General features: G+C 37.5%; 1 protein-coding gene across 1 annotated transcript in view; it reads left to right on the top strand.

The window, feature by feature from the left end:
- Positions 1-6,054, top strand: part of LOC126213500 (putative sodium-dependent multivitamin transporter) — a 616,831-nt gene extending 610,777 nt beyond the window's left edge. The window contains exon 9 of the mRNA XM_049941337.1: positions 5,326-6,054. The gene's annotated coding sequence lies outside the window, so the exon portion shown is untranslated. The remainder of the gene's footprint in view (positions 1-5,325) is intronic.
- The last annotated feature ends 9,815 nt before the right edge of the window (positions 6,055-15,869 follow it).

The following is a 15,869-nucleotide window of genomic DNA, read 5'->3' as shown; positions in this document are numbered from 1 at the left end:
CATTGGACAAACCAATAATACCATTTTTTATCCACTGAAATAACGCCTTTCCAGCAGTTCCATAGTTTTGATATAATCACGCTGTAGGAATGTCATTTTTAAAATGGATTATTTCTATGTATGTAACTATCTCCCTTACCTCACAAAAAAGACTGCATTTCAGACATAATACAGACAGAATTGTACGAGGTAATGGTGCAGGATGAAATGTAAATATGTGGTACAGTGGGCTGTGTCTTCTGCTGTGCACTTCACAATGAACTTCAGAATTAACTGAAATGTGTAATAAGTAAAATCAGTAGAGATGAAATCAGTGAAGGTAGGAGGGAGGTCTCAAAAGTTCTCTGCCTCATACTGAAAAACGTGCATTTATGTTTCCAGAATGTTTTTCAACATAATCTTCTTTAACATTAACATATTTCATCCAGTGAAATTTCGTCTTTGTAGTGTACCATTGGAAGGGCTGCAAGGCACTCTTCCACAGCTGGAGTTGCACGGTGAAAAATGCTGATGAACAAGAGCAACTTTGAATTTTAAGAGGAAATGGAAGTCTGAGTGAAATATGCCAGGGGAATAGGCTGAACTTTCATCCAACACTTTACAGTGCATATCTAAAAGTAAATTATGTCAAGGTTGTCTATTTACTGCCATTAGGGAAACTCCATGATACACTGTCACTGCAAAGAAACTTCTAAACAAACAAAGATTACTGCATAAGAGGTGTAAAACAAATAGTAGGGCTATAGATAGATGCTGAATGAAATGCATTTGGCTGTCAAGAGATCAATTACTGATGCCTTCAATGACTACCATAGCAGAATATTGTGAAAATGACATTTCACAAAAACCAAAGAAATTCTGTTCCTATGTAAAGGCTGTTAATGCACAAAGTTAGCGTCCAGCCCTAGTGACTGAGACAGGAACTGAAACTGAGGGTAGCAGAGCAAAAGCTGAAATGCTTAACTACATTTTCAAATTTCCTTTGCAAAGGAAAACCCAGGAGAATTACTCAACTTTAGTCCTTGTACCACTGAAAAGATGAATGAAAGATGTATTAGTGTCAGTGGTGTTAAGAAATAGCTGAGATTGTTAAAACTGAACAAAGCTCCAGGCCCGATTGAATCCCTGTCAGATTCTATACTGAATTTGTGGCTGAGTCAGCCCATCATCTAACTGTAATCTATCGTAGATCCCTCAAACAAAAAACTGTGCCCAGTTCTTCGAGAAAGGTATAGGTCACACCTATGTACAAGAAAGGTAGTAGAAGTGATCCACAAAGCTGTCATCTAATATCCTAGACATCAATTTGTTGTAGAATCTTAGAACATTTTCTGAGCTCAAACATAATGATGTACATTGAATAGAATGACCTCCTCAATGCCAGCCAGCATGATTTTCAAACCAAACTTTCACTTTTCTCCCATGACATATTGAAAGCTTTGGATCAAGGCAACCAGGTGGATGTTATGTTTCTTGTTTTCTGAAAAGGATTTGACTTAGTACCACAGCTTTGCTTATTGTCAAAAGTATGATCATATGAGGTATCAAGTGATATTTGTGTCTGGATTGAGGACTTTTTGGTAAGAAGGATGCAGCATGCTATCTTGGATGGAGAGTCATTGTCAGATGCAGAAGTCATTTTAGCTGTTGTGACGCAAGTAGTGTTCTTGTTGTATGTTAATGACCTTGCAGATAGTATTAATAGTAAAATCAGGATTTTCACAGATGATGCAGTTATCTATAATGAAGTACTATCTGAAAGAAAGTGGGATAAATATTTTATAAATATTCAGTTAGATCTTGATAAGATTTCAGTGTGGTGCAGAGATTGGCAACTTTCTCTAAATGTTCAAAAATGTAAAATTTTGCACTCGACAAAATGAAAAAACTCGTTATCCTATTACTATAATATCAATGAGCCACAGTTCAGATTGGCCAGCTCATACAAATACCTGGTTGTAACGATTTGTAGGGATATGTAATGGAATGTTCATGCAGGCTCATTTGTGGATAAAGCAGCTGTTAGACTTTGCTTCATTGGTAGAATACTGTGGAAGTGCATTCAGTCTACAAAGGAGATTGCTTACAAATCACTTGTGCGGCTCGTTCAAGAATATTGCTCAAGTGTGGAACCCATACCAGACAGGACTAACAGGAGATATTGAACGTACATTCTGACAGCTATTGAACTATATGAAATAAAATCATCATCAAATTCTGAATGGCTTGACTTAGGATGTTCAAACTACATGGATGGCTGCAGGGCATGATGGGAATTGGTATGTGAATTCACACATGCCTTTCACCATTTGCATGCGAAAATGTCACAGCACAGTGTGCCTGAGTGTATAGCACTTGTAAAGGCCTACCATATGAGCAATAGCACCCCAACTGTGGTCCGAAGGAAATTTGTAACATAGTTCAAGCTGAAGACAACTGGTCCAAGTGTGCTAACAATCAACAATTTGATTTGCAAGTTTGAGAGAATGGGTAGTGTTGTGAGGACAGTGTCGGCAATATTGGTCATCCAAAAAGGCCGAAAACTTCAAGAATATGCATGCTGTGTTTCAAACCGGCCACAGCAAATTGATCAGATGAGCTGCACAACAGGTGGGGACCAACCGTACAAAATTCAAACCCGTCAGCCGTTAAGCCCCAAGGGTATGGAACAGTGGTTGTGTTTCATCAGCACTATTGTCCACAGAATTGACAAACAGGACTTTGATCTGAATATTGTTCGGTTTAACGGAAAAGTGCATTTTCATTTAGACGAGTCCGTCAATAAGCAAAACTGGTGCATTTGGGGGGACTGAGAATCTGCATTTCATTATCGAGAAGTCTCTTCACCTTCAATGGATGTCTGTGTGGTGTGCAATGTCCAGTCGTGGAACAATTGTTGCCATATCTCTTGCTGGCACAGTAACTACCTAACAGTATGTGAATGTTTTGTAAGACGATTTTGTCCCTATTATCTAAAATGATCCTTATTTTGACAAGAGGTGGTTCATGCATGACAGAACCTAACCCCACGGAAGCAGGAGTGTGTTTGATGCCCTGGAGGAGCACTTTGGGGACCCCATTCTGGCTCTGGAGTACCCAGAGGCCACTGGCACAGGCTACATTCCCCTCATCCAGATTCTCTGGATCTGAAAACATGTGACTGCTTTTTGTGGGGCTATATTAAAGACAAGGTGTACACAATAACCCCAAAACCATTGCTGAGCTGGAAAACGCCATTTCGGAGGTCATCGACAGCATCAATGTTCAGACAATTCAACATGTCGTGTACAATTTCGCTATTCATCTGCGCCACATCATTGCCAATGTTGGCAGATATATCAAACATGTCATAACCTAAATCCAAATATCTGTAGTGACATTTACATGTTGAATAAAGTGTATGCATGCCATAGTTTGTAACTAATGTAACTTTTTTTCATATAGTTCGATAGTTGTCACCCTGTATACAGAGCAGGGCAGCTCAAATAATCACAGGTTTGTTTAATCCGTGGAAGATTGTCAGAGAGATACTGAAGGACCTGAACTGGAAGACTCTCAAAGACAGATGTAAAGTATCCCCAGAATGTCTACTGACAGAGTTTCAAGAAGCAGCTTTAAATGATTACTCTAGGGATATAGTACAATCCCAAATGCATAACTCACACAGGGACTGTTGAGGATAAGATTAGAATAATTACTGCATGCTCAGAGGCATTCAATCATTCTTCCCGCACTCCATACATGAACGGAACAGGAAGAAAGCCTAATAACTGGTACAATACAATGTATCCTCTGCCACGCACCTCACAGTGGATTGCAGAATATGGATGTAGATGTAGATATGAATTTCAATTATGTATGACTCAATATAGTGAAAATAGTATAAAATATGCAACATATCTTCTCATTGTAAAAGAGACTGAGATTACGCTGTTATCAGCCTTATTTCTGCCGCAAAGCTCTACAATCCCCCCCCCTCTCTGCAGACACTCCCCTCCAACAATTCATTGCTGCCTCAGGATTAAGTCCTCTCAGTCAAACTACTCTTTCTGTCAAGTTGTGCAATAAATTTCTTTTTTTTCCATAATTTGGTTCTGTACCTCCACATTAGTCTAGCACCATGTCTCTTCCCAGAAGTCGATATCATTGACATTAAACTTCTATACAGGGCGGAACTTAAGAGAGATACTTTCAGAACAGACTGACGTAACACTTAAATTTGTATTTGATGTTAATAAATTTCTCTTTTTCGGGAAAACTTATCATCCTATTTACATTTTAAATCGTCTCTGCTTTGGTTATTTTGCTGCCCAAATAGCAAAACTCATCTGTAGCTTTCAGTGTCTCATTTCCTAATAAAATATTCCTGACCCCTTTTGTTGGTGTTCACCTTGTAACCTCTTCTGAAGGCATTATCCACTCCATTCGACTGATTCTCCTAGTCCTTTGCTGTCTCTGATACAATTATGATGTTATCAATAAACTTCGATTTTTTGTCTGCTCCCTAAATTTTAATTCCCTGTCCAAAATTGTCTGGTTTCGTTTTCTGTTGCTCAATGTACAAACTGAGTAACTTGGGAGATAGCCTAGAACCTGGTCTCATTCCTTTTGTGTCCTTTAGTTCTTGTAACTGCAGTCTGGTTTGCTGCAACCCTGACTCATTCCTCTCACACCTTTTAATTCCTATAACTATACTCTGGTTTCTTTACAGAGTGTAATCTTATGCATCCTGAAGTTTATTCCTGCTGTCTTAGCAACTTCAAAGAGAATATTCTCCTCCAATTTGGCTTGTATGATTCTTTACATTCTTCTATAAATAATTTGCCAGTAGTTTGCAGTCATGAATTTTTAAACTTATGGTTCAGTATTATCACACCTGTCATTTGCCTTCAAACCTGTCGCTTGCCTTTTTTGAAATAGCAGTTATAAAATTTTTCTTGATGTTTGTGGGTATTTCACCTGTATCATATGTCTTGAACACCAGGCAGCATAGTTTTGTCATGGCTGACTCTTCCAAGGAGCTCAGTATTTCTGCGGGAATTTCATCTATTTCCAAGTGCCTTGGTTTCACTTACATCTTTCAATGCTCTGTCAGACTCTTCTCACAATGTCATATCTCCCATATCATGTTCATCTACTGCCTCTGTATATTTCTTCCACATTTCAGCCTTCCTTTCTTTGCTAAATATGAGTTTGCCCTCTGAGCTTTTCCAAAGGTTTCTTTAATTTCCCTTTACACAGCATGTATGTTTCCCACAACCACGTAAACTGAATGTTTGAAATCCAGTATGTGTGACTGCTGTTTTTCCTGTTATTGTGTTGCAGGTGCTGATCTGTGGGTTCCCAGCCTGAGACATTCCAGCCTTCTCTACAGAGGCTGCAAAAATTTGGTCTATTTATTTTCTAGTTTTGTAAAAAAGGAAAAAAAAAATTATAAACACTCAGTATTCCTCAGTTTGTAATAGCTTTGCTTTTTATTCTCAGTTCTCTTCTGTTCAGCTGAATTGCTGCAAATAATGAAGCGCTGCAAAATCAGTTTTATAGGTGCATGAAGTCTCGATAGAAGCAGCCAAAGAGAGTGGGAGAGATTATATGAGGCAGAAAAATGTTGCTGAAGTTAACTGGGGATGCAATACTGCGCAGTGTAGAAACTTTTACAAATGTAACATTTCAGTGGACTTATTAAATATGGGCAATTGCTTACCTGGTAAACTGTGAGAAAAAGTATGACAATAATTATTACAATATTGGAAAAAGTTCTGACCAGGAAATCAGTAATCGTGTGATGAAGAACAATACTACAGGAGGGTGGAGGCATTGAATGGTGTAAAGATGGCTGAATAATATTGTTGAATGGCATAGAAAAGATGCTTCCAAAATAAAACTAGTTGCCTATAAAAGGTCACAGATACAAACCAATCACAAAATTTGCACATGTAAATTTTCCATCATATTTGCTGCACTGTAATTATTTTTCTAGAGCACATTACACTTTAAAATAATCTGTCTTGTCTTGTGTGTATGGGTTCCTTGCCAAAGTAAATTTTTTTAAGGTTAAAACCATTTTGCCATATCAGCTTTAAATTTTTTTTAAATATGTATGTTTCTTTATTTCATCATTCACTCACCCACTGTCAGCTGATTTTTGGCTCCTATGTTAAATTGAGTAATTCAAAATCAAGCTGCATCTGTACTTCACTCTTTTGAATAATGCATCAGTTTAAATAGAACTGCATTGCTATCTGCACCACTTCCGTCACGGCTGAACTTATACAAACACATATTGCATAAATGGCAAAGAAATCAACAAATATGGTATTTCTAAAGTGGGTTCAACTTGTACAGTGTAAAAAGAATTTAGTGGTAAACATGTTTTTCATCCATTCATTCACACATTTTGTTCTGGTTCCACATTAGGGGTATGGAGTGAGTTAAAGTATTCATTAAAAGGTGTGGGTAGAGACATGAAATTTGTCGAACATTGGCTGTTGTGTTATCCCTGCTTTTTTCGTCATCTTTACTGTCATGACAAGTTCCATTGTCTGTATTCTAGCTTTACTGCTGGTTTTTTAGAGCTCCACAACTTACCTGGTTGACTCCATTCTTTTAATATCCCATAGAAGTTTAGTGCATATTTTTACATGTGAAGAAATACTGATCTTATTTAGAATCTCCTTGTTTGCTCCTTCACCCATCCTTTTTTTAACAAAATAATTTGTGATTACTTTCTTCTCTTCTATATTTCCTCAGTGCCTCTTTGCCCATTTTAAATACTTTGTCAGTGGGCTACATCCATACTGTTTTCAAAACTAGTTCCTAGAACAATTTATCCAAATATTTGACTCGAGAAACACTTAATTGTTTTGTATTCAGTTTCTAGAATTTTGTTTGGCAGAATGTAGTTGGACATTAGCAACACTATTATTTTTTAAAGGAAATTACTGATCTTCTTATCATACTACTAGCTGCTGTTTTTATCTAATAGTTTTGTGTAAATTTGCACAGAACAGTGTCAGCTGCCTACAGAACATTAAAGTTAAAGCACAGTTTAACATATACGGTCATGATATTCATTGCTGTGGGAACTGTTACCGTCTGCAAGCTGGAACAACACTAGTGCACATTGCAGCGAGAAAGCCTGCAGGATTATTGCTTTTGACATTTTATTGTAATGTCTGTGTGGTTTCACCTTCAGCTGCACATGTGGAGGCATATGTAGTACATTAAATAATGCAGGTATTGCGTTCCAAACAGCTTTCCTACATTACATATTTTCTGATTTGATTGGAACTGTAATGAAAAGAGTTAACATCGTTGAGTAGATACTCAACATGGGTGTCTTTCTGCAAAAAGTCAGTTCTTCTGCTGTTTACTAGTACTTTTTGTTCTTAAGACCTTAACCCAAAACATCTCTCAAGTATGTAACAAGAAACATGTCTCCTAAAGCTTGTAATATTGTTATCACATATCCCCACATTAGCTGACAAAAATTAAGTGAATAGTCAACTGTTTCATATTACGAGTAGATGCAATACTATTGAGAACTTACAGTATTCAAAATGAATACAAAACATGTGTGCAGTCTTTTAGCAAGAATCTTGAAATGATTTAATATTGTGACATCAATCACGATGTTCATGAGTATAAATGAAAGATTGCAGAAAATGCAAACAAAAGCAATTCAGAGAACTTTTTCACACTCAATGCACATCTTCCTATTGCATTCCATGAATGTTGGCTGAGCACGATTGATGCACTTATGAGACCACCAGTTCTTTTTTTTATGCTGGGTACTTTATACACATCTTCTTCTTTTCCCTTCTATCATTTGGTATGCCTCTAAGGTGTCATCAAATAAATTCTCCTGTGTCTGAGATTTAATAGGCATTTGCACCAGAATTCGATTTTTGCTTTTAGCAGAACCATTCTTCTTTCCAAAATATTATGCTGAGCTGTTTTTCTTGCTGTAACAGACCGAATGTTTCTACTTGAAATTATCTTTGCCATAAAATTACTGCGTTTGCTGTGAGTAATTAGCTGTGGTACAATTCACAACAGGCTCTCCTTCCAGTAAAGCGTTGATTGTCTTCACCAGTATCACTCCTGTTTCATGGTGACCATCAGCTACTGAAGTCAGAATCGGCATTAGAATCATCAAAAATGTTATCATTTTTCCCATTTTCCTCTTCGTCTTCTTTGGTTCAACTGCATAAATCTTATTCTTAGAAAGTTGCTGCATGCTGAAGTCAAAAATAACAAATTCACACATACAATAAAATGCTATGAAATAAGAATATCCAAAATAGCAACTGAAAGCAAAATATGTAGTAACTAGAAACATGCAGTGTATTGGACCTACCTAATTATTACACATAATGTGAAACGTGGTCACACAGGCACTGAATTTTACACTAACTTCTAAATAATATGTCTTATTGCTAGGCTGACAAAGTCACGCTCATTGTTGAATGTTGCTTTACACGCTACATGTTTTAGAATGAATGTTTAAAATGAATGATGGGTCTGAGAGACTATTTTTTTGGGTTAAGGGTTAAAGAAAAAAAAAAAACATGCTTCAGCAAATATCTGTAGGCTATAAGGGAACTATAAACAAACTATTCTGTAACGGACTGTTTTATACCTCCCAAGGCCCTTAGGAAACTAAAGAAAGACAAATGTGGTCTCGCCCACTCTTCCTTCTTTTTCTTTCTTAGTTAGTGCTTATTTTTACAGCAGTACATGAAGTTCCCTATTGTAAAAACTGTTAGAAATCAACATAAATGATACTGTTTGCACTAGTCTGATACCATATTTGTAAACGTAGCTTTCTGTTGGCTTGGAATGCTGCTGTTGCAATATATAACAAAAATGAGTTGGAATGTCATGACTGTATGTGTTAGACCATAGTTAAACCCAACTAATTATCAGTGTTAGGGCATTTAAAACTCCATTGTTCTGATAACCTGTAAGTGTGATGGTACTACTGCACCTTAGTTTTGAATATTTGGAGATTTACAGTTCTCTACCTGATGTCTGTTGACAACCTTCCAAAAACATTTTCACCAGAACATAAAACTCAGTCTCAAACCCCAGTCAGGATTCATAGTCTACATGAAAAGCATTTTTACTTCTAGTATTTTGGCTGTTTGTCCTAAATTCATTATTATTTACCTCAGATAAGACAAAAGAGTGAACATATGTTTATCTGTTGATGTTGGTTTTTCCACTTTACTCAATATTCTCACTATAGACTAAGTACTTTTTTGGCCTCTGCTACTCTGCGACAGAGCCTCAATTGGTAGTGAGTGTGCTTTGTGGATGTTTCCTAGAGTGGCTGCTTCTGCCTGGTGATCCGTGACTCATATCAGCCCGCATTGCTGCAGGCTCTCCACTATGATGGGATTTACCGTACACAGTATGTGAATTAATGAATGAGTGAAGATTATGCCACAGGCCAACACTGAGTGAAAATGTGCGAGTTACACTGTTACCAACCACTCAAATTCCACAGACTGTGTTCATTTTTTACTGCAAAACACAGTAAGTTTTGGACACAAATTGTGTTCAAAGAAATTCTGGCTGTGATGAAAAACAGTGACAACATTGCATTGCAGACTGAAGTACAGAGCTGCAAAAATTAGCCACAATGTTTACTACTTTACCTGTATGTGCATCCACTGCCTAGAACCTCTTCTGAATCCTATGTGGTTTTATTTTTGTATTCCACTAGTTATATAATCCATCCAAAACTGTCATCACTTCATATTTTGGAAAATGTGGCAAAGGGACCAACAGCATCCAAATAAATGTCAGGCCGATTTATTTTTTAATGTAAAGTATTACATCATCCTCCACAATTTGGCACCACCGCCATCACATTCCGCATGTCGTTATCCCTTGGCCGGACATCTTTCAATATATAGCCCCTCTGTCTTTCATTAAAGTTGCATCCTGTCTCTAAGTCTCTGGTAATCTGTCCACTAGTTAACACTGTCTTCAGTTCCCACTGAGTGGCTATAGGATTTGCAGGGGGTACACTGATTGCACCAACACTGAAATAGGTGTGGGTTACAAAACTATCCCCCGTCAAAAATAGTTTTTCAAGACAGTGGCAAAACCTGCTCAGCACACAGTTAATGCTTTCATGGGCAGTTGTCATAGTTGCTAACGAATCTTCCAACTTGTGTGGTTAACGTTTTAGGTCTCGCATTTTGTCCAGAGCTGTGTTTTGACATCTTCAGAGATGCTCCTGGTGCCACTTTGTTTTGCCGAATGAAGAGTTAGGCATTGGAAAGAAATATAAATACAAATATTTCACATACAGTGATGAAATGTTGTCCACAGCCATATAGAGAAGCCATTGGAGTACATAAATACGTGGATGATTTTAACAGAAAAGAAGCCATGAGACTTAGTGGTATGTGGATTGATAAAAATATTTAATAATGAACATATGGCACTGGAATTGTTACAGGTCATAGCCCTCTAGACAACACAACTATTCAACATAGTTGCCATGCATTTATACACATAATGCACCATCATTGAACCGAGGCATCAAAACCAATTTGGGGGGAAAAAATCACACTTTTGCTTCTTAACCTATTTTTGTCACCATGTCTGTCACTGTGAATCACTTCAACAACACATCCTCTATTGACATCTGTGACACATGTTGGCACAGCAGTATATGTTTCTCTGTAACCCGACTCTTTCACGCAATACCACACACAGCCAATGTTGACTGCAGCATTACCACACGCTTGGTTCATGGATGACATAAAATCAGCTTTAAAACTGTGGGTCAAGAAGCAAAATACTGAACCCCTATTCCAAACTGGCTTTGGTGCATGTTTTAAACAATGGCATAGATGCATTGTCACTATTTTAAATACCAATGTTATGCAGGGACACTTTGGTCAATGATGTGAACTAATTCTGCTGTTGTTTGTACACTATTAATTTCTTGATGAACAGTTGCTCCAAAGAATCAATAGTTAAGTTTCATCTTTGATGGTGATTATGTCTGTCAATAACATTAAAACACATACCATGCCCCTTTTTCACAATATTCGTGTCACATGCCTGACCTGACTCTCAGCAAGACATGGCAGAATCAGAAGCAGCTGTGGAGATATCTGACTCTGCTCTATATGACATGTCAGGGCCGAAAACATTTGTGGACCACGAAAGTACAACCCCAAAGATTTGCCAGCAACTAAAATCTTCTCAATCTTACTGTCTGCTGTCTCGTCTCCATTACATTTTGTATGTTACTTCCTAATCCTACTAGCAATGTGCCTTTGGCATCTCAAGTAATGTAATTTTTTGTGTCCTAACAAAAATAAATATTCTAATAAAATACAGTCCTCAGTGATGAGTGTCTCTTATCAGAAAATCATGCTTGGAACATATCAAGTTCCTAGCCAAACAAAAATTACATTAGAAATGCAGAAAACTCTGCCATTTATGTCGCCTCCCAACTAGTGTTGTCAGACTCACTCACTACCAACTTTGGTCGATTTTCTGCTTGTCCCAGAGCTTAGAAATGAACATAAACAGTCTCGACTGCAAGAAACTTTATTTTTGTGGTTACCGGTTTCTGTCAGTTACTGACCACCTTCAGACAACATATAATGCTGACAGGTGTTGGCAGAGAACAGAGCAGGCATTACAAACTGCATTAATGTCAACTGCGGAGTTTTGTGGAGTCCATACCACCTACCATCAGATAGTAATGGAAGGAAACTAGCAACCACAAAAATAACGGTTCTTGTGGTCGAGACTGTTTATGTACATTTTAAAGTACTAAGGAAAACTACTGTTCAAGAAAACTGTTCTCAAAAATTACTGTCCCAAAGCTATCACTGTGTTGAAGTTTTGGGTTGAGAAAAGAGAGATGAGTTTGAGGTGGGCTTCTGACTTCATAATTTCAACCTCTTTCTGGTAAACTGTTGAAGAGATTTCATTTTCTTCCAGAGTGCAATAGATCTCGAAGATATGCCTAGCAGTTCTGGCACATACTGTAGCTGCATACATTCTCAATATTTTGTGGATGTCACGTTTTTTCACTGGACATGTGAAAGTCTGAGCAACAGCTTCCTCCCACACGTAGGAATACTCTATATTACAGATACTGAAGGGTACCGGATATTGTATAGAGGAAGTAATGACTGTATCCTAGTCATTTGGTACTATGACAACTAGATTCTTCGCAAAGGAAATTAATGAGAAATCCTGATTTGGGGGGAAAATGGCCTCTGTTGGGTTGAAGGTAAGCTATGATGGTCAGGTAGTGAAACAATGAGTGACTTTGAGCTCATGCTAGCTTTCTCACAAAAATAACCTGTGTCAGATGACAAACTCTTTCTGCCATAAACTTTTTGGAGACAGGATTTTTTTAACCACTCTAACTGTGGATTAGAGATGTAACAGGGTGATAAAAATTTTGGGTTTCAGCCGTGGCTACTGTGATACTGGTTTTCTCAGATGTACTTAAGGTGGGTCATCTTCAAGGATCTTAGGGACACATTTAAACATGAAAACCCCTCTTTTAATGGCAGAAAATGAGATGAGTCCCTGCTTGAGTGTACTGTGCATGTAGTTTGTTTCGAATTAATTAATTCTAAAGGAAAAAATTAAAAAAAATCGAATATTAAGTTTCATGAATATTGTCACAAATACTGGCAACTTAACCGCTTTTAGCAGTTATTTAAGACTGTCATTACTCTCCGCCATTGCCCCTGACCATCAGTCCTCACTTTCATTCTTCATCACCATCCATTTGACACCCACTACTAAATAAAAGCTGCCTCTTCACTTTGCCACACCTTACAAATTTTCACCCACATCCATTCCTACTGCTGCTGCTTGTCATTTTCTAATGTCATCTACTCATTTGTGTAGCTATTGGCTTCCATGTGCCTCCCACTAATTCCCAGTTTGCTTGCTGAGGATCCTCCCAACATTTGAACAGAATTCTCTTTAAAACTGCAGGTTTCACTCCAGCTCCATCTACCAACCTATTATACTACACTCAGTCTAAAACAGAGCATTGGCTCAACAGAAATGCAGTTACCTCAGCTGGATCTTTGCCTGGAACTGTTAGCTGTTATGTAGTGCTGTTACCAAACCAGGCGGTCTTGTGTTGCCATACTTGTGTTTATGTGAGTTCCGTTGAAATGTGAGGACACAAGTGGCTAAAACTCATGAGAAAGATCCACTATTTTGTACTCGAAGTCCTAATTATTACTGTAGGCCAATTTGTTGGAAGCTCACTGATTACACTTATGTGGCCAGGAGCTGGGAGGTATTGTGTGATGCTGAACTCTTTGTTGAAAATGTTTGTTGCAATAGTAAAACAATCACAAGCATATCATTTCATAAAGAGGACTTGTGCAGATTAAGGTAAGTTGTGTGAGGCCAAGAACTTGCCAACACAAGTGGAATCTTTTGGATAAGTGTTAAAATAAGAAAAAAAAATTGGGTAACATAAATTGTAAGGAATTAATATATGAAAGCTGTACTTTGCTCCATTGGCATATTTGGCAAAAACTTTCTATTGTATCCAATTAATCTTCTCGTATTCCTCTGATGCTGGGTGATCCACATCATAACTGTAACCTTTGAACCAAATGTTGGTTCTCTTGGATTATCTCATGTCCTGTGCCATATGTTTCATTTCTGTATTGGGTTGATGGTGTAGACGTTCCTTGATCTGTGTACAACATTCTTGGTACTGATCTTACATCCTAACAGGCTTCAGGACATTGTAATATGGTTCATAACATACCTCCATCAATTATAGGACCAATGCAGGAGTAGTGGCATGTCGTAATGGTGTTTGAAGGGTGTATCCTGTTGGTGGAATACCCTGGCTGCTCTTGACAGGCAGTGGTACCTCTGCCATCTAAAGATGGTTCCATATGTCTAACATGTCTGTCCTTTGCTCTCCTACTTCTCCACTAGCTTTTCATCTTTCATATCTGTAAAAGACACATCACACTCAAAACTCATAGTAAATCATTCCCAAAGGTAAATATTTGTGGTAAAACCCCTTCTTTTTCGAAAGCTTTCCTTTATCAGATTATTCCACATGATATTTCTTGCCGGCTGCTATTTATTGTGATAGCGTGGCAACCAAAATCACAGATAAATAAATAAAAAATGAAAAATAAATAGTAAATAGTAAAAAAAGCTCCCATCAAGTATTACATTGAGGTTTTTGAATATCCATTGGTTGGGGGAAGAACACTGATGAGCTCTATAGGGATGTATCAAACAGAAAGGAGTAAGAGCCACTTTAGGAAAAACTTGATTTAAATCATTCCTAATGTAGTTTGTTGATTATTGGCTATGTCTTGTTGTTAAGTTATCCGCACATAAAAATGTAATGTGATAGTGTATGACTGTCTTATTGTAGTGGCACATGGCAACTGGTAATGGAAAATACTTTGACATGCTGGTGCATCCTTAGGTTCCTAATACCGTGTGTGTGTGTTTTGTGGTTCTGCAGGAGTGTATGTGCAGTGTTTATTGTACTTATAATTAAAAGAAATGTGCTAGAAATATTGTTTTAAGAAGATAAATGTGTTTCCACTTCCGAAATAACTGAGAAGCTAAGTTTCCAGGTCAGAACTTTGTAATCAGTTTGTATTGGCATGTGTGTGTGTATGAATTCTTCTGCACATGGGTTTCCATTATTGTTATTGCAATGCGTGTTTGGCAATTGCCAACACACACACACACACACACACACACACACACAGACAGACAGACAGACAATATCATATGTAGAAAATGCACTTCTCCATTGAGCTGTTGGTAAGTGCCTTTTTTCTGTCATTGTTAATTTTGCAGTTCATTGCAGTAGGTTACTTGTTAAATGTCTAATTTGCACAAAAAGCTTGTACTCTTTCCAAACGTCTTCCAGCAACAAGAAGTGATGATGATGAGAATGTGTGTTCAGTGAAAAAAAATTATATTAGTGTATAAGTGAGAGCATTTAGCAGTATTATAGTGACAACTGTGGTATACAGAATGTGTTAGTGATGTGGGAAAAGAATAATAAACTTTTTGAGGTAATAACTTATAACCTGTGCTGTAAATCTGCAGACCACTTCAACAATAGACTCCTACTCCATTCTTCCTTCCTCATGTTTTTATTATTGTTATTGGTTAATATAACTTAATTTGTTACACAAAAGGTGTCCACTAAACTGCATTTAATGGTCATCACACGGGCTGTATTTTCACATCACTGAAATGTGCAAAGAAGATGGAAGCAGCAGTTGCAATCTGAAAACAGTGAAAAGATGGCAGGAGGTAGTCCCCATATACTGTAGGTTCAATATGGTACATCAGGACCAAAGCTTCCTAGAGCTACTGTTCAATGCTGAATACAGTGCTTGATAAGGAACAAGGAAATTATAGGAACATAATACATTGGGATGAACTGTTACTAAACCTTTTAATATGTTCTGTGATTATGCCCGCTAAATGAAATACAGTGAATCAGCAGGAATGCTGCCATTTTTAACAATGCTGCTACTGACTCAGTTGTACCAGATATTCACTGTTTATCTTGTATTGGTAGCTTACTGTTTACTTGAGTGGATTTCTGTGTTTTGCAGAAAATACTTCCCTACACCTGTATCAAAGTTGTTGTTATGTTGTATCACCACTTGTGAATTTTTATAGCCAATACTGTTACTTGTCAGTAGCTGACAGTAACATTTAAACCTTGAATGTAGGTAGTCAGGTCAGTTGTGGAGGAAGTGCATTCATTTAATTTTTTGTTTAACTGGTGGCAATTTGCAGTGTCATGTTTTGTGTTAGGTGGAAGCTAATCCACTGAAATAAATACAGGA

This window comes from Schistocerca nitens, chromosome 11 (genome assembly GCF_023898315.1).
Source record: "Schistocerca nitens isolate TAMUIC-IGC-003100 chromosome 11, iqSchNite1.1, whole genome shotgun sequence".
Classification (NCBI taxonomy): Eukaryota; Metazoa; Arthropoda; class Insecta; order Orthoptera; family Acrididae; genus Schistocerca; species Schistocerca nitens.
This window is presented reverse-complemented; position numbering and strand designations above follow the sequence as displayed.